Here is a 25,544-nt window from a genome sequence, read left to right as displayed (position 1 = left end):
GCAGCTGAGTTTTATCACAAATCACATTCCATTTCTATTCAGCTGGGACTCCTTGAAGGCTAAAATGCACTTACTTTTCTCAGAGGAAATTTACCAATTCCTCAATAAAGACCCATTTGCCTCTGTATGTAAAATTGACACATTTATTGAATATTAAACATTTAAGGTTTTCCCCCCTCCCAGCTCCCCGACTCCCTCACCCACACCTTTTTCCACCCTTCCACAAAGCTTCGTGATCATTAGGGAGACTTCCTCAAAGTGGTGAGAAATGCGTTTTTATGTGCAGAAACAGCCCACATTTAAATTCGGGTCTTTCTTATCACTGGGAAATGGTCAAGTTACGTCATAAATTTATAGAGTGAAATCCAGTGCCTCCCAGCCGCGTGCTTCCCCATCTCTTTGTGACGGGCTTGGCAGTCTTGGTCACAAGGCAAGATGTGTAGGGTTTGCGACAAAAGTTTTTTTGTCTGCACTTGTAACGTTTGCGGAAGGCAGGGGCAGTCTCCCGACAATAAATTGTGCTAATTAGCATGAGGGCCTATTAATAAAGCACGTTTTCTTTAATCCGTGTTCCTGAATGGTCGGGGACATCAATTAAAGTGTGCACTTGGGACAATGTCTTTTCACTGCCGGTTGCAGTGTTTTTGTGTGAAAAAAAATGAACAGGGTACTGGGCAACTTATGAACATGTTTTTGTGTCCTTAACATGAGAGAGGGCTGAACTGTTGAACTTAGGTCTCCAGTGTTGGGTCCAGGTTTTCTAACCAATTCTAAATCAAAGCAGTGACAGAGTGGGGGCGGGAGGAGGCTGTGCTTTGTCTTAAGAGAATTGTTGACTTTGAGGAGTTATCTTCCTCATGAGCTTTGCAATCAGACCAACTCAGGTTCAAATTCTGACTTCCCTTCTTTCCAGGTTTTGTGACCTCAGACAAGCGATTTTACCTCTTTGAGCCTCAGTTCAGTCGCTCAGTCGTGTCTGACTCTTTGCGACCCCATGAATTGCAGCACGCCAGGCCTCTCTGTCCATCACCAACTCCCGGAGTCTACCCAAACCCATGTCCATCGAGTCGGTGATGCCATCCAACCATCTCATCCTCTGTCGTCCCCTTCTCTTCCCACCCCTAATCCTACCCAGCGTTAGGGTCTTTTCCAATGAGTCAACCCTTCGCATGAGGTGGCCAAAGTATTGGAGTTTCAGCTTCAACATCAGACCTTCCAATGAACACCCAGGATTGATCTCTTTTAGGATGGATTGATTGGATCTCCCTGCAGTCCAAGGGACTCTCAAGAGTCTTCTCCAACACCACAGTTCAAAAGCATCAATTCTTTGGTGCTCAGCTTTCTTCACCGTCCAACTCTCACATCCATACATGACCACTGGAAAAACCATAGCCTTGACTAGACGGACTTTTGTTGGCAAAGTAATGTCTCTGCTTTTAAACATGCTATCTAGGTTGGCCATAAACTTCCTTCCAAGGAGTAAGCGTCTTTTAATTTCATGGCTGCAGTCACCATCAGCAGTGATTTTGGAGCCCAAAAAAATAAAGTCTGACACTGTTTCCACTGTTTCCCCATCTATTTCCCATGAAGTGATGGGACCAGATGCCATGATCTTAGTTTTCTGAACGTTGAGCTTTAAGCCAACTTTTTCACTCTCCTCTTTCACCTTCATCAAGAGGCTCTTTAGTTCTTCTTCACTTTCTGCCATAAGGGTGGTGTCATCTGCATATCTGAGGTTATTGATATTTCTCCCAGCAATCTTGATTCCAGCTTGTGTTTCTTCTAGCCCAGCATTTCTCATGATGTACTCTGCATGTAAGTTGAATAAGCAGGGTGACAATATACAGCCTTGACGTACTCCTTTTCCTATTTGGAACCAGTCTGTTGTTCCATGTCCAGTTCTAACTGTTGCTTCATGACCTGCATACAGGTTTCTCAAGAGACGGTCAGATGGTCTGGTATTCCCCTCCCTTTCAGAATTTTCCACAGTTTATTGTGATCCACAGTCAAAGGCTTTGGCATAGTCAATAAAGCAGAAATAGATGTTTTTCTGGAACTCTCTTGCTTTTTCGATGATCCAGCGGATATTGGCAATTTGATCTCTGGTTCCTCTGCCTTTTCTAAAACCAGCTTGAACATCTGGAAGTTCACAATTCACGTATTGCTGAAGCCTGGCTTGGAGAATTTTGAGCCTCAGGCAGGGTTAAATGAGATAATCCATGGAAGGTTCCAGAAGGAACCTCAGACTTCATTGTTACTCTTCTGGGGATTTTATCCAGTGTTAAGTTTGGACAGGAAAAGGTTGGTCATTGTGTCTATCCCTCTGTTCCAGGCTTTATCTTTTTTTCACAAAGCCCTCCAGTTGACCAGTTTACTCTTGGGCACATTTGGGGTCAAAGAGCTCACTCTGATCATCAAGGCTGTCTGCCCTTTGTCAACCTAAGACATATTCATGTGTAACTTGCTTTGCCCACAGATCTGAGATCTTCTCCCATTTCTCAAATATGTAACAACTCTCCCCTCCCCGAATCTTCTGTACTCTAGGGTAAGTGTCCCCGGCTCTTTGTAGATCTGAATTTTTCAACCCCATACTATATTGGCATTTTGGACTGGGGAATTCTGTTGTGGGGGCTGTCCTGTATGTTGTAAGATGTTAGCCTTGTCACTTGCCTCTTTCCACTACATGCCAGTGGCACTTGCCCAGATGTGACAATTTTAAAGTACTTGTGGACATTGCCAAATGTTCCCCAAAGGACAGAATCACCCCCAATTGAGAACCACTGTTCAAGAGCTTTGGGTCCTCTTCATCCTGGTTCCTTCAGCCACTTGTGACACCTCAGCTGAGAAGCTTCCACATCCTCTCATTTCTATCCCCTCTGGCATGCCAGTATCCCTATGGCTTATGTCCCTGGAATTTGGGGGCACCTGTTGGGGCACAAGCTGGACCTGCCGAGATCTTGAGAAACCAAAACAAAATTGCCCATTTTTCCTTCTGTAGCTATCTCCAGAAAAGGCAGACACCACCACCACGACTGGAAGGTGGCTGGGGCTTCCTTGTTGGAATCTCTGTTTTGAGAACAGGAATGGTGAGGTCTGAGTTTATCTTTAAACTCAGAGTAGCTTTCCTCTGAGCAGGTAGAGCTAACTTTGCAGAACAGGAGGTCAGTGAGGGTGTCTTGCGTGGGGCTGGCTCCAGGTCTGGATTAACACTCTGCCTTTGCTGCTGATTGAGTGACTACCTCGCTGAGCCTCAGTTTCCTCATCTGTGTCTTGGGGATAAAAATTGCACCAGCTCAGAGGGTTGTTACCATGGTTTCAAAGAATCAATGCATGGCGAAATGTCCAACATATAGTGATCAACCAGTAAATTATAGCTACTATTTTGTCCTGTTATTATTGTTTGCAAATAAGAAACACATTTAAAATATGAGAATAATTCAGCCAAGGTCAACCAGCAGGTCAGTGTAAAAACATTGCGTCGAGTATCTTTTTTTTCTGGACATCCCAGGGTTTTTGCAAAGGTTTGTGCATACAGAGGAAGAGATTCAAAAATGATCCATTTTATGTGATTCTCACCCCATTAATGGCCCACGGTTTAGCCAGAATATCCTCTTTTCACTTTCATTTTAAAAACCAGCCAGTGTAATAAATCTTGTCCTGAAATCTCGGCAGCACATCTTGGCTGGAGTGTATGATAAATCTAATATACTGTGGCCTCTCTGTATAAGAGACCTCTGCACAGATCTGTATTTTTGGCGGACAGCCCCGTGGCCTGGCAAGATTATAGTTTGCTCTTGGTTTGACAAGTCCAGCCCTCTGATGGGGTCGTCTTTGTTCCAAAGCTTCCTTGGCTTAAAACATGACCCTGTTCCTTCCTCTTAATCTTTCTTTACTTTCTCCTTCCCCCATTTGGCCCCCATAACATAGACTTAGCTACTACTTCCTTCCCACATTTAAAACAGGGAATATGGCTTAGAACTAGGACTGAATTTGAAGAAGACACAGCTGGAATTGGGGAGGGGAAGACCACTGGAAACTCAGCAGGTACCTGGGTTCTTTTCATGGGCTGTTGGGGCACCCTGTGATTCTGCCGTGTGTGGACTATATCACCTTTGGAGATCCTGGGAGGGCAAGAATCCCTATTTAGATCATTCAGCAAATATTTTTTAAACACCTACTATGTGGCCAGATATAAGGAGGTAAACAAGACAGAGTTGAGGTTCAACGGGAGAAGCAGACAGTTTATAAGATGGTCACTTGAAATGCCAACAAAGGTCTGTGTAGTCAGAGCTGTGGTTTTTCCAGTAGTCATGTACAGGTGTGAGAATTGGACCATAAAGAAGGCTGAGCACTGAAGAATAGATGCTTTCAAATCGTGGTGCTGGAGAAGACTCTTGAGAGTCCCTTGGACTGCAAGAAGATCAAACCAGTTGATCTTAAAGAAATCAACCCTGAATATTTATTGGAAGGACTAATGCTGAAGCTCCAATACTTTGTCCACCTGATGCTAAGAGCTGATTCATTAGTAAAGACCCTGATGCTGGGAAAGATTGAAGGCACAAGGAAAAGGGGGCGGCAGAGGATGAGATGGTTAGATAGCATCACTAACTCAATGGATATGAGCAAACTCTGAGAGACAGTGGAGAACAGAGCAGTCTGGCATGCTGAAGTCCATGAGGTCTCAAAAAGTCGGACATGACTTAGCGTCTGAACAACAACGCTTGAAGCCGAATTATTTACACCTGTGCTGAGGGCTCTGATGGGGAAATGCAGAAGCTGTAGGAGCCCCAAGGGATGCTTCTGAAGCAGGGGCATCTTAGAGCTCACTGGAGGCTGAGGGAAGAGCCCGGACTGTGAGACAGGGAAGGACAGTGGTCAGTGGTCAGCCCAGGGCCAGGGGAGACTGGGAGGGAGGCTAGGCAAAGACCATGCAGTGGAGTGTTCCTGCTCAGAGCTTTGGGAAGCCAGTGAGGGGAGTTTGGAAGGAATAGTTTATGTTTTAAAGCCTCCTCTGGCTACTGCACAGAGAGTAGACTAGACAGGGCAGTGGTGGAAACCAGAGAGCCTCCTCAAGAGCCACAGACTTCCTTCCTCATTTCAGAGCCCCAGGGGGAGCCCATTGAGGCCCCTGGGAGGCCAGAAAGAGCCCACAAAGGCTTCAAGGGCTTTGGAAGGGGTTCCAGCCCTAGCTCCACCCCTGTTGACCAGCTTAAATCCCTTCTCCTCTCTGAGCCTCAGTTTTTTCACCTGTAAAATGGAAGTAATAACAATACGAACCTGGGTGGGGTTTTATAACGCTAAATCAAGAGAATACATACAAAGCACTCAGAGTAGGAATGTTTCTGGCACTCAGTAAGCACTCAAGCAATGTTGATGATAGATTCTGCGTACTAGCTGTGTGACCCAGGGGAAGACTGACTTTACTTCTTTGAGCTTTAGTTTCCTAATGAGCAAAATGGGAATAATAATTATCCTGTTGGATTAAATAAGGACAGTGGCTGGCACAGAGTTTGGACTAATAGGTTAGCTATTACTGCTGTTACGCTCGTTGTTATTATCCTCTTGCCTGTGGTTCTCTGTATCATGTGGCTGATCGTCAGGTGCCAGGGGTGGGTTTTATCCTGGTTCTGAAGCCCACCTTCTTAGCCGTGCTTCCTCAACCATTCCCCTCCACCTTGTGTGTTCCGCCTTCCAGACCCTCTCTTGGGCCCCGCTACTCAGACAAAATTCCAGCCCCCAAAGTCCCCCAGCCTCAACACAGGCCTGCCACCCACTCGCCCAGTTGTGCCATGACCTTCTGGTTTGGTGACCTCTCTCTCTTCGGACAGTGAGCTCATCCAAACGAAGCAGATCGTCAGGAACCCTCATGTTCACTTAGTGAGCAGGGCCCTTTCTGTGCCTGGCGTTATCTTCTCCCCCTCACAGCAGACCCAAGAGGGTGGATATCTTCAGCCCCGCTTGACCGATGGCAAATTGGGGACACAAAGGGCAACGGGCAGTGCCCACAATCTTTCTGGCTACTCTTCACTGGCAGAAGCATTCATTCCCTTCCCCTACCTTCATCAAGGCCAAAATGCCACCTTCCACTGCATCACTCCTCTAGCTCATGACGTGAACAGACCCTTTTAGAGGAAGGGAAACAAATCTCGTAGTCCTTTGAGAATCACTTCTCTCAGCACCGGAGTCTGCAGACCTCTGCCAAAGAAGCCGTGACATATGACATTCAAATCTCGGGCTCTGAAATGAACTTCCAGCTGCCAGCTATCCCTGCAAAAGAGAATCTGGGCCTTCACAACAGGCCAAGTAATAACTTCTCCGGATTTGTGTCTGCGTGGAAATATAAAAGGATAGGTTCGAGGGAGCCCTAGTATGGAAAATGCTGCCTTTGGCTGACATATTCCCAGCTGGCACATGCTAGAACTTTCTTCATCTCTGTCTTATGGGACCCCTCACAAAGGGCCTGTGAGGGTATGATAGGATTGAGGCTTCCCAGGTCTCTTCTCTGCTGGCCCTTTTGGCCTGTAGCTGAGGTGGCTTCATGCTGGGGTCACGGGGAACACTTGAGTCCTCAGGAGGAACACTTGAGTCCTCATGGGGACCCCGAGGCTGCCGCCTCTCATGGAAGTGAAAAGGCCAGTGGGCAAGTCTCCTCCATGTTATTGAGGGAAGAAATACGGCTTAGAACCCTTTCTGTAAAAATAACCTCCTCGGCTCCTCCTTTATGGGTGAAGGAAAGTGCTTAAAATGCTTAGAGGGAATAAACAGCTTTTAATGAAGTTACATTGCCACATAATGGGTATCATAAAATTGCCTTCATACTACAGGGTCCCAGGATGGCATTTATTATCGACTGTGCCGGAATAGTCTTTGCAGAGCTCCGGCAGCTGCAGAGAGAAGAATGCAAAAGTCTCCTTAAATTACCTGATTGAAATAACCGGTGGAATATTCCACGGGGCCGCCGCGTGCCAGGGAAGCTGCCTTTGGGGTGGTCTGTCAGAGGCAGTTTGCGCATTCTGAAGAACACAGGAGTTTCATTGCAGCAAAACAGATGTTCATCTTGTTTCTCTATCGGCTGTTTGATGAGAAATTTATTGCTCTTCCGCTGGGCAGGAGCCCCTCTCGGCTGTGGAGTCTATTAGGCAAGCCAGCAGCTGGCGGGAAGCCAAGGTGAGGCTGTTTTGATGAAACCCATGAAAAGCCTTGGCTTGGAGGCGCCGGTAATAATGCACTGGCTAGACTCTCCTGATTGGGCGATTGATTGGCCTGATTTGATTTATTGATCAATACCCTCAAATTTGGCGTCTGAGTAGCTGCACTAATCTTTAACTGTTGTGAACATCTCTACCTGCTGGAGAATTAGACCCTGATAAGGAATGTATGAAAGAAATCGGGGCTTATCTTAATCACACACCAGGCCCCAGCCCTGCCCGCACCAGCGAGGGCCCAGTGCACCGCGCCCCATCGCCAGGCAGGCCGGCGCAGATCTATAAATTGATGGAATTCAAAGCCTCCAGCATCGATTACCGTTATAACAAACAGTGGTGCACAGAATGTCTGATTATTTTTAGACAAAGATTCTGTTCTCTCAGCAGCAATTTTGCTGAGGCTGTCACTGTGTCAGATGTCTACTGTTGATTGCAATTAGATGCAATACAAAAAAAAAAATTAAACTATCTGTATCCTTAGTCTTATTTCCAGTTATTAAATCTCTCTCTTTGTTTGCTGTTTCCTCATGATATCTACAGCTGGATGAAATACTTGGTTGGCAGGAGAAATCCTTGCAATTCAGCAGGGTGCAGCCCACTGGTTCACTGGATGATGTCCGATGGGGCACTCATAACCTTGGGAGGAGGGGAACTGAACAGGGGCCTTTGTGGTCATCTGTGTAAAAGTGTGTAGGGTGAGGGCCTGAAGCAAAGATGTTTCAGGGCAGAGTGTGAGGATCAAAACCAATCCCTCAAATGCTCCAGAATGTCTGTGTTTCCAGTCTCCCTGTTTCCTTCCACATCCAGGAGGACCTAATCAGGGATGTGCCCCTATTTTGAGGTGGAGGGATGGGGGTTGGGAGTAAAGGAGGTTATCCAAGCAACTGAGCTCAAAGGTTGGCGCCACTTGGAATAATTAATTCCTCCCAACAGAGACCACACTTGGGACCCCTTCCGCACTCAATCATACCTGAAGAGCAGGCTCCAGGTAATTGTGGCTATGAACAAATTAGGCATTCCCTTTCACATGCAGCCCGGCGGCCAGCATCCTGGCATTGCGCACATACATCCATCATCTTGGCGCTCTCCAGTGATCTCTAGTCTCAGAGCCATTAGCCCCAGTGTCCTTGATGGTGAAACAGCTGTAAACTCGAGACTATCCGTGGGGTAGCCGAGACCAAACATTGATTATGCGTTGGGAGGGAGACGAAGACTCAGGTGACAGAGCCAAGGCCTCCCAGTTTCCAGAAGCCAGCTCTGCTTGGAATTGGCAACTGCCAGCTAATTTTAGAACGATGAGGCTGGAGGATGGAGGAGGAGGCAGTGGCAGCTTTGACTTTGGGGTCAGCCAAGAGGGTCCTGTGGCAATCAGGCAATCATGGCAAAAGTGAGCAAAGGGCTTAGCCCCTGATTCCATCCAGGAGCAGACGTTCAAAAGTGCCTGGAGGGATGCTGATGGAGGTGACTCCAGGTTCCTCAATGGGAGAGAAGGGGTCAGTCTTGTTCAATAATTATCAGAATAACATCTGCCATTTGTTCACTGCTGCCCAGATCCTGTGTGAAATAAGCACTTTCAAATGCACATTCCTTCTTCAGGATGCCCAGTTACTTTGGGAAGTTGCTAATAATGATACCTATTTGATAGATGCAGAAACTGAGGTTCCCAGACAGGTGAGTTGACCTTGGTCATATAGCTAAGAAGTGGTGAGGCTGGAAGTCAAGTTTTGGTTGGTTTCTAGAGTCTGGACTCTCAGCATCAATGGAAGGCACTCAGTAAATATTGAATGAATGACTGGATGGTATACATGCACCTCCAGTGGGGACTCACCTGGGCTCCTGGAGAGCCCAGGATGTCTGGACCAAGTCATCTCTTCAGGGGACAAATAGAGAAATTTGAATGACTTCCATGGGCCAGCCTGATGAATGGGTCTCCAGGGCTGCTGATGGCGGCTTCTGTTTCACCCTCATGGGCATAGAGCTGTGCTGTCTTCAGTCCTCTCAGTTAGAGGAGTCAGTTTTGAGGTCACCAGGAAGCATCCAGGCCAGGAAGACATAGGGTTGTAGAGTCAAGCCAAAGGGCGAAGCAGTAATGGGGTCCCAGGAGGCAGCGTAAGCTCATTAATGACCTGACTGGCAGCCAGACAGCCTCGGGCCAGGAGAGCTTGGTGGTTAAGAATTTGAACCCTGAAGTTGGGTGGACCTTGGTTCAAATCCCAGGGTCGTCACATTTTTAGCTCTGTGTGACCTTGGGTAAGCAGTGGGTAAGCCTCACTCTCCCAATCTGCAGATAGCTACTGATAATAGTACCTCCCTCTCAAAGTGACCATGAGGATAAAAAATGAAGTGGTACTCATCAGACCATACACAGTGCCTGGCACGTCCTGTTTGTCTGCGATGATCATTGATCTAAGACCCACACCCCTAGTGAACATCTGTGACTAACAAGGTCATTCAGCTCAAGGAAAATTCTCTGCCAGGGTAAGAGGTGTCGGGCGGCCTCTCTGAAATCACAGGGCAAGTCCCCAGCATTCTTGACATCTTCCTTGTCACCCATTGTCACCTCCTTCAGGACACACTTCAGTTGTGTGTGTCCCTTCTCCTTTCCCATCCCTGCCGTCCCCATCCTTTGGTAAAAGTGTGGCTGGTAGTCACAGGATGGCTGTGGGGAGAAGTGAATCCCTCCTGTGGTTGTCGGGAGTGATAATCAATGCAAGCCGGAGAGCAAGCTTGGCAGCATCTCTCACACAGATGTGCCGTCCTGTGACTCGGCCCTTCTTCATCACGGAACTTGGTCTTTAGATGCACCCGAACAAGGGCCACCTAGAGGAAGCCTCAGTGTGCTGGCGGAGCGTCAGTAGTAATAACCAAGCCTGGAAATAACCTGTGTCCATGAGTAGGGGATCAGATACATAAAATAAGGTACCTCCACACAGACAGATACTCCGTGGCTGTCCAAAGGAGGACAGGTAGTCTTTAGGATAAAAGCAGAAAGCAAAATAAATTCAGTGACCATGGCATGGTTGCAGAACATGGTATGTAGCATGCTGTATGTGAATAAAGCAAAAGATGAGATAGATTATTTGGTCACATATTTGCTTGAGTATGAATGGAATGTCTTTGAAAGGACACAATAATGGAGAAAGAAGACTTTTTAATGTTAAATCTTCCTATTCTATTGCAGTTTTTAACATATGTATGCATGTATTTGGGCTTCTCTTATGGCTCTGCAGAAAGGAATCCGCCTGCTAATGCAGGAGACGTGGGTTTGATCCCTGGGTTGGGAAAATCTCCTGGAGGATGAAATGGCAACCCACTCCAGTATTCTTGCTGGAGAATCCCATGGACAGAGGAGCATGATGAGCTTCAGTCCACGGAGTTGCAAAGTAGGACACAACTCAGCGACTAAACAACACTAAACAGCAACATGTATTAACTTAGTAGTATAAAAACTTTACTGCTTGAAAGTGCTGGTATAATGGAAGAACTTGGATTCTTGGAATCAGATTTGGGAGCAAATATTTGTTCTGTTACTTGCTAAAATAAGCTGACCCTAGCTAAACAACAGCAATTCTCTGTGCCTCGGTTTTTTGGTGTTTTTTTTTTTGTCTGTAAAATGGTGACATTAATGTGGCCAGTAACAAGTGTTGGTGAGATTGGACACGTAAACAGTAACCTGGTCTGTGCCATCCATGATTATTAGTGGTTATTGTTATCAGTGTGGTGCTGAAAGGAGGTACTGTCATGGCAGTGCTGGGCCCAGAGCCCTCCATGACAGCCCAGCCCTGGCCTCAGGGGCAGGGCCCCAAGAATGTCAGTGGCTCCCTGAGCCCTGGAAAAGGGACGGGGGAGGAGGGGGCAGGGGCCTGCACACTCAGTAATGCCCTTGAACTCATTAGCCTGCAAGGCTCGGTGATGGATCCCTCTCCAGAGGCCTAGCTCGCAGTTGCTGTAATGGGTCCTGGTCACCAGCTCGGCCCAGAGAGGAGGGACGGGACTGGGGCTGATACCTGCCTGCCCGCCTGCCTGGGTCTGCGCCACAGTGCCCATTCTGGCTGCTGTTCACACTGTCGGGGCAATTAGGAGTTGTGTGTTCTCTTTTTCCCTCTTCTTCCCTGTCTCCCTCTCTCTGAATTTCTCCCTCGTTTCCTCTGTGTCTCCTGGTTTTTCTTCTCTCCTGTTCTTTCACATTCACTGTGTTTTCTTTTCCTTTGTCCTCTTATTTGCTCCTCCCTACATCAGCTAAGAGTTGCTGTTGTGTCACTGTGAAGGCCTAGTCCGGTGACATTTGTGGGGAGCAACTGTGTGCACTGGGCTAGTGCCAGGGATAAAGGGAGGACAGGTGGCAGACGCAGGCCCTGCCTTCCGGGGGTGGATGTTCCGGTTGGGACCCAGATGCAGAGGATATGTCAAGAGGACCTTGATGGGAAAGACAAAGAGGGTGCTGTTAGACCTTCATCTCAGAGAGGCTTCAGCGAACCTGAGCAGAGATGGGGGCCCCTGAAAGCAGTGACACTGAAACTGAGACCCAGACGGTGGGTTAGGTAGTGGGGCTGGGAGGGGAAGGGAGCGCCCCAGGCAGAGGGAATGACATGAGCAAAGGTGTTGTGGCTGGACAGGGCCAAGTGAACTGAGCAAATCCCAGCCAGGCCCGAATTCATTGTGAGAGAGGTGGGGACTCTGTGGACTGAGTCTTGTGGCTGTGTAGAGTAAGGAGATGGAATTTGGAGTCTAGAGTCCCTGCATTTGCCTCCCAGCCCCAACACCCGCCAGCTCTGTGACCTTGGGCAGCCTTGCCCTCTCTGAGCCTGTTTTCTCCTCTATAAAGTGGAGATAGTGATCTTGTGTACAGAGAGGGTCCCTGAAAGGTATACATGCATTAATGTACATAAATGTGCTTAGGACACGCCAGGCACAGGGCCTGGGCTATCTAGGTGTTCACTTGTGTTTTACTCTTGGTAACATTATCTGTGCTCCCTGCTTCCTGCCACAGGCATTTTCAGTGCCCTTAGGTAGGAATCCATATTCACACAGCATCCAGCAGGATTCTGTGAAACCTATCTCAGACCCTGTGCTTCCTTGGCTCACTAGGCCTCCTCAGGCACGGCAGGCATGTTCCTGCTGCCTCAGGGCCTTTGCACTTCCTTTTCCCACTCAGTTAAAGGCTCTTTCCCCACTTATGCATTTGTGCATGCTGAGTCGCTTCAATCGTGTCTGACACTTTGCTACCCTATGGACTGTAGCCCACCGGGCTTCTCTGTCCATGGGATTTCCCAGGTGAGAACACTGGAGTGGGTTGCCATGCCCTCCTCCAGGGAATCTTCCTGACCCAGGGATTGAACCTTCAACTCCTGCATTGCAGGCGGATTCTTTACCCCTGAGCCACCGGGGAAACCCTTCCCTATTTATTGTTCAGTCACTCAGTTGTGTCCGACTCTTTGCGTCCCCATGGACTGTAGCACGCCAGGCTTCCCCATGCTTCACCATCTCCTAGAGTTTGCTCAAACTCATGTCCATTGAGCTTTTGATGTCATCCAACCATCCCATCCTTTGTCATCCCCTTCTCCTCCTGCCTTCAGTCTTTCCAGCATCAGGGTGATCACACCATCATGGTTATCTGGGTCATGAAGATCTTTTTTATATAGTTCTTCTGTGTATTCTTGTCACCTCTGTTTGATATCTTCTGCTTCTGTTAGGTCCATACTGTTTCTGTCCTTTATTGTGCCCATCTTTGCATGAAATGTTCCCTTGGTATCTCTAATTTTCTTGAAGACATCCCTAGTCTTTCCCATTCTGTTGTTTTCCTCTATTTCTTTGCACTGATGACTGTCTGGGTTCAAATCCCATCTCTGCTTCTCACTTGCTGTGTACTCTTAGGCAAGCAACTTGACCTCTCTTACTTTAGCTTCCTTGTGAAACAAGGAGTGTGATATCACCCTAGAAAGTAGAGGATTAAATGAAAAGAGTGCCTGGCACTGAGTAGGCGTTTGGAATGAGTGAGTGTTGTCAAGGTTTACAGGGTAACTTAGCACTCTTCAGGGGCCCTCAGCTGCAGTGGTCTATTTCTGTCATTCCTTCCTGTTTACTAACTGGAATGTCTCTATTGAGAGAAACTTCTCTGCTCTTTGGCCACTCCCAGGTGCAGATTGCAGGAAAGGCAAAAATGCAAGTTTGATTATTTTATTTATCAGATTTCAAAGCAATGAGTTGGTTCCCCAGCATCCTCCAGTGTGACCAGTGAAAAGTTTTCTGTTTTTAGTGTTACTGTAAACTCCTGTTATTATGAATCCATCCACTTCGATGTATGTCAGTCCTTTGCAGTTACTTTCCTTCTTAATTGTCAGACTGTCTTGCTATTGAGAACTTTTCAAATTAGCCCTGGGAGCCTTGATGGTTCCCTCATCTACCACAAGGGAATCACAGTCCGTTTTCAGTTTCCATAAAGTAGGTGGGTAGGGCAGGTGTTCGCAACGTTAGCAATCATCCCACCCTCTAAGACAGCCCACTCTTTCCAGGGCTGAGCCATTAGAGGAGGCTGAAAGCCATTTCCAGTCCTTCTCAGAAGGCCCAGGTGACCCCCAGACCTCTCACTGGGTCCCCCGCAATAGCCACATCACCCCCATTCCCAGGGCAAAGCTGCCCTTTGCTTGTATTGGCTGAGGGGCCTAGGTCCAACAGCCTTTGGTGAGCACAGCTGCTGGTCACCCCACAACTTAAAAGCCATCGATCCAGTATTTTACTGAGTATTTTTAAACTTGGCCTTTCAGTCTGCTTTTCCTGTGTCCCTCAAGGACATATTTTCAAAAGTTTAAGTGGGCTAGTAAGACTGTGGCCCAGACATTAGAATCAGTGACAGCTGAATGTCGAGAGGTGCCTTGGATGCTTGGTAAATATGCCTTTGGGTGCTTGTGGAATATGGGGAGGAAAAGCAGTGGGAGAGGAGGCAAGCTGTTTCCCTTCTGCCCAAGGAGACAGGCACGCTGTATGCCAGGTGCTGTCATAGGCCAGGCCTCAAGGGCAGCAGAAAGTCTGCTGAGTTTTCAGCCTGGCAGTAGTGGGAACTGATTCATGTTTGTGAAAGCAACCTTGGGTGCCAAGGCAGAACTGATTATAGGGAAGGAGGGGCAGAGGTAGACCCATGACTGACTACTGCAGCAGTGGCAGCAGAGATGGCAAGACATGGGTAGATTCAAGAGTATCTTGCAGATTTTTTTTTTAATTATGTATTTATTTGGCTGCACCAGCTGTTAGTTGCTGTGTGGGGGATCTTCGATCTTCCTTGCTGCATGTGGGCTCTTTTTAGTTGTGGCATGCAAACTCTTAGTTGCTGCATGTGGGATCTAGTTCCCTGACTGGGGATTGAACCTGGACCCCCTGCATTGGCAGCTCAGAGTCTTAGCCTCTGGACCACCAGGGAAGCCCCAAGAGTATTTTGGATAGAAGGAAAATAGCTGATCCTCCTCCTCCTATCTCTCCCTCTCCCTTCTTCCCTCCCCCACCAAATATACACTCAGACAAGTGTACAAATTGTCAGGGACTTGCCTCGATGACTTGTCACAACTGAACACACCCATGGAACCAGCACTGAGATCAAGAAACAGAACATTCCCAGCCACCCAGAAACATCTCCTGTACTCCTTCCACTGCCCACTCCCCTGCCCCAATGCAGGCACTCTCTTGACTTCTGACTTGCATGGATGTGTCTTGTCTGTTTCCATACCTTATATAAATGGGATCACACAGTGTGCACTCTTCTGCGTGTGGCTTCTTCTGCTCGACGTTACTTTTATAAGATTTATCCATATTGTTGTTTGTTGTTGAAGTTCATTCATACACCTGGCTGTCCTGTAGTATTCCGTTGGGTGAATATGTTGCAAATTTATGTATCCATTCTACTGTTAATGAGCATTTGGGTTGTTTCCAGTTTGGGGCTAATATGAAAAGTGCTTCTACAAACACAACAAACCAGTGCTTCTGAAACTTTAATGTACTCATGAATCACCTGGAGATCTTGTTACACAATGGACCCCCAGTTCAGTAGGTCTTGGTGGGGGTCCTAAGTTCTCAGGTGATGCCAGTGCTGCTGGTCCATGACCATGCTTTGAATAGTGAGGCTCTATTTTGGTGAACGTATTTCTCTGGGGTTGATGCCCAGAAGTGGAATTGCTGGCTGTCGGGCAACATATGTTCAACTTTAGTAGACACTGCCAAGTAGTTTTCTAAAGTATTAATAGACACCCCACCAGTAGTCTATGTGAGTTCCGGTTGCCCTGTATCCTCACTAGCACTTGGTATTATCTTTCGTTTCAGCCATTCTGGTGAGTGTGTAGAACTGTCTCCTGATTTAACTTTGCATTTCTCTCATGACAGTGAGGTTGAACGTGTGCTCTTTGCTATTAGGCTCTCCTCTTTGGGGAGGTGCTGGTTTCAAGCCTCTTGCTCATTTTTCTGTTAGGTCATTTATCCTTTTCTCATTGAGGTTTTAGGATTTCCGGATTCTGGATACAATCCTTTATTAGGTAAATTGCACAAACCTTCTCCCACTCTGTGGCTTTACCTGTTCACTTTTATTTTACCTGTTGTTTTTAATGCAGTTTATTGCTTAGGAATGCAGAGGGTTAAGGACAAAGATTCCCACTTTGCCTGTCATAACCAACTTGGAGTCTGTCACCGGAAGGATCATCTCTTGAACTTATTGTTCATTTACACACTCACACTCTTGTCACTGGCCTTCCTAGATCAGGGAACTGTTCCCATGTTCACGGTGGACATTCCTCTTCCACTGCCCTTGCCCATGACCCCAGCTGCTCAAACCAGGGTGTCCACTTAACCCTGATAGTCCTTTGACTATCTGATGTTTTTTGGCTACTACATTAGTTCATCTTTTTGGGGCATCTAGAGAGCTGCCTGGCATTACTAGCAGATCCACAGATCCCTTGTATCTTCATAAAGACACCCCTCTGAGGGTGGTTGATCCCAGGCCCACAGCCTGGAGGAGTGGAGGCAGTAGAAAGGCAGGTGTGCTGCCTGTGTCCATGTGCACCTTTGTGGCAGCCTGAATTAATTCTTCATCTGCTCACCCTTGCACTTACAGCACCCCCAGAGCCCAGAGCCCCAGCTTTTAATCTAACATGTGCCTTGTGAGAGAACGCATGGTGGAATTTTCCAGAAGCTACAGGATCTGTGATGATGTCATCACCCTGATGGCTAATGGAGTGCGTTTTTGTATATGCTTGTGCTTTAAAAATTTCTCAGTTTGGGAAATTCCCTGGTCCGCCTTTCCACTGCAGAGGGCATGGGTTTGATCCCTGCTTGGGGAACTGAAATCCTGCATACGGTGCCAGCCAAAAAACTAAATAAAAAATAAAATTTTCTCAGTTTTAATTTTGAACACGGTAAATATTGATTGCCATAACTTATAACCTATGGCTTCCCTGGTGGCTCAGAGGTAAAGTGTCTGCAATGAGGGAGACCTGGGTTTGATCCCTGGGTCGGGAATATCCCCCCTGGAGAAGGAAATGGCAACCCAGTCCGGTACTCTTGCCTGGAAAATTCCATGGACGGAGAAGCCTGGTAGGCTACAGTCCATGGGGTCGCAAAGAGTCGGACACGACTGAGCGATTTCACTTTCACTTTCATAACCTATGTAGACAAAGCTCTTTGAGGGCCTCAATCATCTTTAAGTGTACAAAAAGGTCCTGAGACAACAGAATTTGAGAACTGCTGTGTTAAATGAAAAAATGAAGGAGTGGATGAGTGAATGAAGTGTGCACTAAGGGGCTTGGACCTGGGTTATCTTTAAAGGATGGTGGCTGGAGGAGAGCACTCTGGTGGTTGTGTGGAGAATGGATTAGAGGAGAGGAGAGAGATGCAGGAGTCTGGGAGAGAGCTGAGTATGGAGTTACCCAGGCCTCTGACCATTGCCTGCAAACACCCTTAGACCTAGCACAAGTGTCCCTGGTGTAGCCAACGACTGACTGTTCCAAGGTATTTTCTTCAGTGGAACAATTTGAAATAATTAGAACTTTACAAAATGTCTTTAAACATTCTGGTAATGGGCATAAGAAAACACTTGTGAAGTGTAATCAGTTATTAGCAGCTGATCAATTATCCTCATGGATAGCTGTTGGGGGGGAAGAGGAGAAGCAATAAGAAGCCCCTTGATTAACTAATTTGAATATCTTTGGAGAACAAATTCCGAAATTTCTTTCTATTTTCTCTCCCGCTATTGTAACGGCCCGCACATCTGCTGGATAAAGGCAGGATGCAAATGGTAATGAGCACTCTGCTGTGAACAGGCTCCCTTGTTTGGGATCCTGGGAGGAAGGAACTGGAGGTGTGGGGGTGGTGCGCCAGCCAGGCTGGGGGACCTCGTGCCGGCTAGAGGGCAGTCAGCTCTGCCCCCTCTCCTTAGGGCTTTGAGGGCTGGGGAAGCTGGCTCCAGTGGGCAGTGGGCACCCATCTGAGAAGCAGCACAGGTCCTCCTGAAGACCTTTCTAGGACCATCTGGGCCAGCGGAGTCCCAGGATGGAGTGACCAGTGAGAGAAACCTACATTTTGGAGTCTGCTGTCAGCCTCCTCAACCTCTCTGGGCGACCTATTTATAAGAGGTGGGAGTGATGAACTGGCATGTTAAGGACCGCTCATCTCCAGGGGTCTCTGGTTCCATAGGACATCGTGGATACCATTGGCCACCTAGCTTACAATTGGCTCTTGGTTAAAGCGAGGCTTTAGAGCCAAACTCCTGGCTGGAATCCAGCCCTGCCACCTCAGCTGTGTGACCTTGGGCAAATGACTTAATCTCTCTGTACCTCGAGGTGCTCCTCTGTAAAAAGGCAATAATAGCAGTGCCCGCCTCACAGTGTTGTTTTAGCATGGGCCAGGCACATGATAAGTGCACTGAAAATGTGAGCCATCCTTGTTATTATTATTCTCTTCATCCCTTGTAATTAACAGGCTAGACTGGAGTTTGCAAACTGGCAGGCCAGGGTCCAAATCCCCCAGTAAATCTGTTTTGTTTGGCACAGACTGCATTGTTAAATTTTTATCTGAATTTGTTGCCAACAATTAAAAATCAGGAGCTTTTCAAATTAAAAATCTGGATTTGGGCTTTTCTGTAGAATCAAACCCTCCAGCCTCACTGAGCCCACAGTTCTCTGTGGCACCAATGAGCCAGAGCTGAGTATAGCTGCTCCCTTTCTCTGGGACACTTGTCTCCCACCCTTTCATCCCCTGCTATCACGCTGTCCCTCACCTGTAAGCTCTGTGAGGTCTGCTGGGAACAGGTCCCTGATGTAGGTGCTTGAAGCACATTGAATGAATGTGCATTCAAAGGAGGCTTTGACTTAATGGGGCAGGTCCATTTTGAGAAGACCATCAGCACTTGGTGGTCCTGCCAGAGAGAGCGCAGCAGACTCCAGCCTTGGTATGCCTGCCCTCTGGGTCTCCCCTTCCTGGGTGCCCCCCAGCTCCTAAAGAAAGTCCTGTATCTCTACTGTTCCCCCTCTCCCCTCGCCCCTCTGTCCTTTCCTCTCCATCCCTCCACATGAGATGTTCTGGAAACACACACACAGGAGTGTTGAAATGCCCACCCTGAGGACCCAGTCTGAGGCCTGAGGCACTAGGGAAAACCACATACTGTTCCATGGTCTACCTGCATCCACTGGTCCATGTCCTTTTCAACCAGACAAGACCTTTAGTTTAAAGCTGTTCAAAAAAAAAAAAAAAAGTGTCTGAAACCACTTTAAAATTCCTCACTCCTCCTGCCCAGCAACTTTTTTTTTCCCCTCCTCTGACTGTTCCATTGCTTAAAAATGGCTTAACCAATTCGGGTTATTTTTAGAAAAATGCCTGGCATGTTGGCTGACAACCTGTATTCTAAGTTTCAACCTGATACAGAAAAGACAGAGTTTATAAACCCCTAGGGGGAAAAAAAAGAAACACACTAAACATTGCTTTAGAATCGAAATCATCTAAAACTGACCCCATGGATCCTGGCCAACAGAGTGTCAGGTGACACAAGGAACTGGCACTGGGCACCAGCCACTAACTTGGGGTTTCAAGGACACAGAATGGAGTTTGTTCTTCTGTGCTCCCACTAGCATTGCTGGGAGAACTGGGTGCAGCATCCTGTGGACCGTGAGAGGCAGGGTAGACAGACCCAGGTGTGAACCCTGGTTTTACCATGCTGTATCCTTGAGCCAGGGAGGTACATTCTCTGAGCCCTCAGGTTTGCCATCTGTGATACGGGAATACTTATAACCACTTCAGGTAAAATGATGATCACAGAGCCTGATACCCAGGGACACCCAGGTGAAGTGAAAGTTGCTCACTTGTGCCCAACTCTTTGCACCCCCATGGACTATACAGTCCATGGAATTCTCCAGACCAGAATAATGGAGTGGGTAGCCTTTCCCTTCTCCAGGGGATCTTCCCAACCCTGGGATTGAACCCAGGTGCCCCACACTGCAGGCAGATTCTTTACCAGCTGAGCTATCAGGGAAGCCCAATGACTTGACACCCAGTGACTTGTCTATAAATGTTCCTTATCGTCATGATAGTCCAGTGCAAAGGTGAAGAGGGCTCTGAAAAGAACGTTAGCGTGAGCTTTATGTGGTAGCTGAACATAACTTTCCCTACCTCCTGATTTTTTTTTTTTTTTGTCTGCTCTGGGTCTTCACTACTACCTGCGGGCATTTTCTAGTTGTGAAAAGTGGGGGCTACTCTTTGCTGCAGTGTTCAGGCTTCTCATTTCGATGGCTTCTCGTTGCAGAGCACAGGCTTCAAGGCGGGTGGGCTGGCATTTGGGATCGTCCCCGACCAGGGATTGAACCTGTGTTCCCCGCATTGGCAGGTGGATTCTTAACCACTGGACCACCAAGGAAGCCCCTTGACTTTTTTTTAAGTACCTTTTTTGAGGTATGATTTGTGTACAATAAAATTTATGTATTCTATGAATACAGGTCAGTGGTTTTTAGTATTTATGGAGCTGTGCAACTATCACCATAATCCAATTTTTGGAACATTTCCATTGCCCCAGAAAGATCTTCTTTATTTCACTCCTAGCCCCAGGACTTCATGGATCTACTTTCTATGCCTATAGAAGGATGGTCATAAATCCCCTAACTTGGTATCTGCCTCTTAGTCTGGGCAAAAAAGTGTCATCTTCTTTTATTGTTATTTTTATTGTTGTTGTTATTTTGTCCAGTCCTCAGGGCTGTATAAATGCCTTGTAAGCCCTGATTCCACGCCTTCATCCGTGAAAGATAAGGTGCTAGACTGTCAGCACCACACAAGCAGTGACCTTGTCTCCTGCAGCCGCTGCAGGATCTCAAGTGCTTGGGACAGTGCCTGGCACAGGGTAGGCACTCAGTTGCATATTTGATGAATGGAATGAAGGAATGAATGCCATTGGCTTGTTGATGAGCAGGATGTAAGCAGCATGAGGTTTCCTGGAAAGAAAAACAGTCTAATTTAGAAAGTGTGGTTTGACAATAACATCAGGTTCAATGTCAACAGTGACCTGTTTTGTGTGAGGGAAGAGATGGCTTTCCGCTCCTTTGGGCAAGTTGCTTCATCTCAGCAGGAACTGGTCTGGGCTGGTCAGCAGTCACCAAAGTAGATGTGGAATGGATGAGCATTGGCTGAGTCAGCCAGACTAGGACTACCTCCCACCACCAGCCCTGACCAGGTCCATGTGAAGGGACCCCCATAACTGAGGTTTACACAGTGAAGAACATGGCTTTAAAATGTGAATGAATCTTCATCCTAGTAATGCTCAGCAGTAAAGAATCCACCTGCCAATGCAAGAGATGCAGGGTCAATCCCTGGGTCAGGAAAATTCCCTAGAGAAGGAAATGGCAACCTACTCTAGTGTCCTTTCATGGGAAATCCCATGGACAGAGGAGCCTGGTGGGCTACAGTCCATGGGGTTGCAAAGAGTCAAGTATGACTTAGCGACTAAACAACAAATTCTCCCAGGCTCTAAAATAACAGGACATACTAACTTGCCAGGCAGCAGTGCACCCTCCCAGGGGTGGTTGGAGAACACCCCAAACTGTCTTCTGGTGGGGAACTCACGAATTCCATCTCATTAATCCTGAATTTTCTCCCACCCTTACTTTTCTGTTCTCATTCCTCTTTATTCTTACTCTTCCCTGCCTCCAAAGTAAGGTATTAATATTTCTATTCTTAAAGAGTTGTTATTTTTGTTTTATTTGTGTGAAGCATTTGTAGCTATCAAAGTCTCTTCATGTTCTTTATAGTCATTTGATGTGCAGAGAAATTCAGTGAAGCGAATACTCATTCAAAAAGTATCTATTAAGTTTTCCTCTATACCAGGCATGGACCCAGGTGCTGGAAACACAGAGATCAAGAAAGACACAAGTCCTGCCCTCCTGGAGCTTTTAGTTTTAGTTTGTCTTTGTAAATGCTGATGAATGCTCTGTCAAACAGGAGCAAGGAGGGGGTGTAGGAGTAGGGGCAAACATGACTCCCACTAAGGGGGTGCCAGGGTTGGGAGAATGGGAAGGGATTGCAGGTAAAGGAAACTGCCTGGGCAGATGCCCTGAAGGGTGGAAGAGAGGCTGGCATGTTGAGGGATAGGAGCCGTCAGAGTGTCTGGAATGCTTAGATGTGGGGAGAGATGTCCAGCACACCCAAACTGGAACCTTGAGCAGTGGCTGCACTCTGTAGGCCATCGTGGGGGAGACTGGATTCCACTCTTAAGCCCAAGGCAAATAAATCATGGAAGAGTTTCAAGCCAGGAAGAGGCAGGAGCTGATTCATGTTTTGAACAGCACACTCCAGCTGCTGCCTGGAAATTGGACTGTAGCAGGTAAGGGCGGGAGCTGGGAGGGAAGGAAAGAGGCCCCGGAAATAGTCCAGGCGAGGGATGATGGCAGCTTGGACGAAGGCGGCGGTAGGGGCGGTTATTATTTCTGGACAGTTAGAGGTATTTAAGAGTGAGATGTGCCTGGGATTCATTTCTTCTTCTTCTTCTTATACTCATGCTGCAAGTGGGGAAACGGAGGCTTGGGGAGGGGCAGTGCCTTGGCCAGATGAGAGCTCGCAAGAGAAACAGAGGAGCTTGAACCCAGGGCTACAGAGCCACTGCCCTCTCTGGACTCTGCACTGTTCCTCGGTCCTCCTTCTAGGTAGCTCAGTCTGAAGTCCAACTCACATCTCCAGCTGAGACGTTGCTCACGAGCGTCATCCCCATTTTACAAATCAGGAAATTGAGGCTCAGGCATTAAGATCTCCCAGCTAGAGAGAGTGGCAGAATCAGGATTTGAACCCAGCCCACATTCCTAAATCTTTCCATAGGCCTGTAGACTGGGAAAATGAGTATCCTGTGTCCTGGGCCTCTTTAGGCTCTGCAGAAAGAAAGTTTCTGGTCCAGAATAGGGCAGTCTGTCATGCTCCAGTTTTCCCTTAGTCAATAAATACAATAAAATTCAATTCTGTACAGACTGTGTGTGTCTGTAGGTAGGGGGAAATTCTGTTATGCTCCCAAATGCAGAGATGCACGTCTCCTTGGATCTGGGGAGAGAACATTTGGAGAGAAGGGTCTCACCTGTGTTGTTTTGGGACGTGGCCTTTCGTGGTTTGAGGAGAGGAAGGGACACCTCCTTTTGCAGAAAGGATTAGTGTCTTGTCCTTGAACATTCCTGGTCGGGGCAGTACCTGGTCAGGTAGGCATTCCTGTTCATCACTTTGTTTGCTATGCCACCAAGGCAGTCGGGGGGCCTGGGTACAGCTTCAGGTAATTAAAGTCAGCTCTGTGGGAATTTCACATTATGTGGATGATGAACATTTTCATAAAATGTAGGTAGAGGAAAAGGGCTGTTGATTCAAAAATGAAATGTAGTCTTCCTCTTCCTCTCCCTCCTCCCTTCCCTCCATTTCACTGGAAGCAGAATTATATATCAAGGACCTTACACAGTTTGGTGTGAAATAAGACCTGAACCCTGGACAAGAAGCAGCCAGTTAGACTTTTAATGGAGATGTTGGTGACAGGCTGGGACAAGGGACTCAGGCATGGGGTCATCTGATTAATAGGAGGCTACTAGGGACCTGCAGGCGACCCTGCCTGGGCAACTCCTATTCAGTGTGGGACTTCTTCCTGGAGATGGCATCACTCAGCAGATGTCTTCTAACCCTAGAAAGGAGAGCTGTGGTGTATGAATTGCAGCCAAGTGAGGGCTGGCTTTAAGGGGTGTGTCGCCATGGATTAGGAACAGCAGCAGAAAGGGGAGCTTTTCGTGTGAACTCTGGCTCCCTTTTGCTCCTCATGACCCCTACAAAATATTTGTCCTTAAAAATGTTTATCTTCATGCTTACGAACTAGTTTGCACAGGGCATTTATTAAACACTAATTCCTCCCATTTGTTCAGGGAGAATTTGCATCTACAGATTTCTCAGGTCCTCTCAGTAACTGCTCAGACAGCCTGGCCCTTATTTAACCAATGAAACTGTGGGCAGCAGGAGGACTGGCACTTGCCAACGTCAACAGCAAATCAGGGGACAAGTGGTGGAGGACCTGAGGACTCTTGGGGTGGAGCCCTCCTTGGCCTGCCCAGCTGCCCCTCATTTGAGGGTTTTCCCCTTTCCGTCTTACCGTCAACCTCCTCTGGTTGGGACTTCCCTGGTGGTCCAGTGGATAAGGCTCCGCACTCCCAATGCAGGGGGCCCAGGTTTGATCCGTGGTTCAGGAACTAGATCCTACCTGGCATGACTAAGAAGCCCAAATGCCACAACAGAGATCCTGTGAGCCTCAGCTAAGACCCAGTGCAGGCAAAAGAAATAATTTTTTTTTTTTAATTTGAAAGTCTTTTTTAAAAAAACAACAATTTTCTCTGGCTGATCCCCCAGTTGCCAAATGGCATTAGTTTCTTTCCAGTGGGTCCCTAAAATCCGCCCCCTCTCTCTCTCCTGCCTGTTGCCCCCACTCACCCTTGCCCACTTGATGCATAGCAGGAGGTGGTATTTCTGTTCTCCGGCCTCCAGGCTCATTCCCCTATCCCTGAGGCTTCCCAGAGCTGCCCAAAGCAAGCGCCTCTCTTCTGCTCAGCAGTCCTCTGTGGCTCCCAGTTCCTTCTTGCCTTGATCTAGTGACTTTCCAACCCAAACCCACATGAATTCCTACTGTGCATCTAGGTGGTCAGCCACTCCCCCGCACAGCCTGGGTTTTCCACCCTCCATGCCTTTGCCCACAGCTCCTTCCTCCTTCAGTGCTTCTCCCAGGTGCTGGCGCCGTATTCTCCTGTTAGCTGCAGCCCTCTCCTGGTGCGCTTCCCCCAGGACACAGTGTGAACGTTGTGTGACCATCGTCTTCCACCACTGAGCAGCTCGAGGCCCCTAGACCCTCACCTAGCACACAGCAGGCGCTTTCTTCCCCACCTGGATTGTATACCTTAGCCCTGTACACCAGTAAATTTTTCCAGAGCTTTCTAAGGTTCCCACAGAGCTTCTTCCAATGCCCAGTCTCCTCCTCCACCTCAAGAAAGAGGCTATTCTGAGAAATGATGTTAGAATGGCACAAACTTTGGTGTTGGTGCCATGGTTTGGAGAAGAGTGGACCAGGATACAAGGCCCAGGCTTGCCTTTGCCTGACTGTTACCTTGGATGAGTGTTACCATCTCTCTGAGACTTGATTTCCCTGCCTGCAAAAGGGGTTAAAAGAGGAGATAGGTCAGTAGGCCAACCATGAAAAGTTATTGCTTAGTCCTGTGATATGATGAGTAAGCACCACTGTGGCACCTAGCCAGGGCATGGCACATAGTAGGTATTCAGTAAACACTGAAATGAATGACTGAGTGATTACCCGATGTGACCCCTCCCCCTTTTTTAACAAAGGAGAGGGGAGAGCACAGAGAGGAGCTGCCCAGCCAGCTCACCCAGCTGAACCAGTTGTGTGAGCCCTAAGAGGAGACAGTGGGGTCCCTGGCCCCTCAGCAACATCCACCAGAGTGGGGGTGGGGCTACCTTATTTTCCTGGCGCCACAAGGTTTTGCATCTGAGAACTCCAGAATATAAAGCAGCAATCAAGGGCAGGAGGAAGTGATCGGATGTGGCTCCCATCCCGGGTTCGTGGCGAGATAATTAGGTGTTTGATTGGCATCCTCTCTCAAGGACAGCCACCTCCAGGTCCCGCCTGCAGCAGGAACTGGCTTATTTTCCTGGCTGATGCTTGGGGATGGGGGTGGGACCTTGGAAATGGGGGTGCAAGTGCTGAAGGGAGAGGTCTGGGGCCAGCCCTGGCCAGCACATCTTTCATTTTTCTTTTATTCATACATTCATTCATTCATTCAACAAATGTTGAGCACCTACTGTGTACCGAGC

General features: G+C 47.7%; 1 protein-coding gene across 1 annotated transcript in view; it reads left to right on the top strand.

Annotated features, from left to right (window-relative positions):
• Positions 1 to 25,544, top strand: part of CUX2 (cut like homeobox 2) — a 284,617-nt gene that overhangs the window by 141,014 nt on the left and 118,059 nt on the right. The window lies entirely within an intron of this gene.

The sequence above is a fragment of the Giraffa tippelskirchi genome, chromosome 11, assembly GCF_054371585.1.
Source record: "Giraffa tippelskirchi isolate mGirTip1 chromosome 11, T2T-mGirTip1v1.2.pri, whole genome shotgun sequence".
NCBI classification, from domain to species: domain Eukaryota; kingdom Metazoa; phylum Chordata; class Mammalia; order Artiodactyla; family Giraffidae; genus Giraffa; species Giraffa tippelskirchi.
Note: the sequence above shows the minus strand (reverse complement) of the source record. Positions and strands in the feature narration are given on the sequence as shown.